Source organism: Pygoscelis adeliae, unplaced genomic scaffold, assembly GCF_000699105.1.
Source record: "Pygoscelis adeliae isolate BGI_AS28 unplaced genomic scaffold, ASM69910v1 Scaffold30, whole genome shotgun sequence".
Lineage (NCBI taxonomy): Eukaryota > Metazoa > Chordata > Aves > Sphenisciformes > Spheniscidae > Pygoscelis > Pygoscelis adeliae.
Genome location: NW_008823915.1, coordinates 1,921,691 through 1,923,495, shown reverse-complemented (window position 1 = coordinate 1,923,495; position 1,805 = coordinate 1,921,691). Strand labels below are relative to the sequence as shown.

General features: G+C 44.1%; 1 protein-coding gene across 1 annotated transcript in view; it reads left to right on the top strand.

The window, feature by feature from the left end:
- The first annotated feature begins 271 nt into the window (after positions 1 to 271).
- Positions 272 to 1,805, top strand: part of NEU2 (sialidase 2 (cytosolic sialidase)) — a 6,641-nt gene continuing 5,107 nt past the window's right edge. Inside the window, exon 1 of the mRNA XM_009319136.1 lies at positions 272 to 341. The gene's annotated coding sequence lies outside the window, so the exon portion shown is untranslated. The remainder of the gene's footprint in view (positions 342 to 1,805) is intronic.

Genomic DNA, 1,805 nt, shown 5'->3' with positions numbered 1-1,805 from the left:
GATAGAAGTGGAAGGAACAAGTACCCTCTCCTAGCATCTACCAGCACTTATCCCTTACTGCAACTTGGGTTCCTTCCAGGCATCAGACCCATCATAGATTCATTTGTTGACAACTGTTATTTCTTTTGACTCTTCTGGTGTGCTGGAAACAGTTTCTGCTTTGGAAATCATTACAGCTGTATAACTTGCAAACTATGAGTAATGATTTCCTCCAATTTAACTCCCCCCTTCTCTTACGTGTTTTCACTGTGCCTGTCTCCCTGTCCGCCCGGTTCTGTCTGGAGGTGAGGTACTGGATCTCAGTGCAGCAGCTTCCCTGGTGCCTTGGAGAGGAATTGCAGGTAAACGTCAGTCTCCCTGAACAGGATGCTTCTCGAGGATAAGCCTGGGAAATAAATTCAAAACGCCAGTAAATACCAAAACGCAGAAGGGAATACTGGCTTAATGGCTACGTGATAAATTTCCCTTCTCCTCACTACCATCTCCCTCATCTGGAAAGAGGTTACCAGCTACCTCTCTTTCTCCTAGGAAAAAATTATCATCTCAACTCCGCTTCCCGTTTCTCACCCCTTTGCCTCACAAAACTACAGCTAACTTTTCTCTCCGAGGTGACTGAATTGATAGGTGTGAGCAATTATTGTCAGTTTGTGTACACCTCTCCAGTCTCCTGCTTGTATTTCAGGCCTTTGTGTTCCCAGAAGTTTGTCTTTTTTCCAGTTATAGCTGTTGGTCTTTCAAAAGATGTTGCCATGGTCTACAAACTTTGTCTTGCCAATGTCCTTAGATCATGCTGGCTGCAACACTGCCACCTTCTTCCTTGCAGGCCAGCCAGTGCTGTTTCAGTAGGGTTTAGGAACAAAGTAGCATCGTGGATGCATGCATCCCTTGGCAATTTAATCTCGGAGGGACTGGGGTGTATGATTTGAATTCCTGCAGTGCTAGAGTATGAGCTTTTGAAAACTCTTCATGTGGCTGTCCTGTTGATGACTTGCTGACCTGCCAATGATTTGCTAATTTTACTTCACTTTTATTCAGGAGGGTGTAGCTAGTGTTTTTGCCTTTGAAAATGGGTAGAGGTCAAGAGAAAAATCAATTCCTTTCAACTGGCTGGAGAAATAACTAAAGCAGCACTATTTTTTAAATATATATATTAAGAACTTTAAGCTTATTTAAAGATTCTGCATTTTTGATTCTGTGTGAAATCCAAACTGTTGTGACTCAATCCCTGCTTGAGGATCCATGAGGGAGAGGGTAGAAGAAGCTGAATACTGACTTTAAGTGTGTTTAAAAAAGGATGGAAGAGTTTCTCTGCAGATGGATACATAGTGTGTATGTGTATATATATATGCACACAAACATAATACCCACACTGTGTGTAGGGAGTATATATACAAATGTGTGTATATGTGTATACACACACACTCACACATATCCCTGTTTAGTCTCTGAATAGATGGAAGAGTGACTTGGTTCTAGTATTTTCCTCAATTATAGTTGCAGGTGCTATGTCCGGGAACCTCAGCCTTGTTTCTATGGCAGCTATTCCCAGCCTTTTAACATCCCACCTTCCCTCAATCCCCATGTGGCAATAAGAGGAAGAGAAGAGTGTTGTGACACCCACGCTGAGCATCTCATGGAGGGGCTAAGAACATGGGTAGAGATGTCTGCAGATGACAGGCTCATATGGGAGGGACTTGGGTACAATAAGCTGCAGCATGGCCTCCTGTGGCACTGGTCTCTTGGCTTTACACTGGGGGCTTTGTGGGGCAGCCCAGATCTCTCTCTCTTCCCCCCCCCCCCCCCCT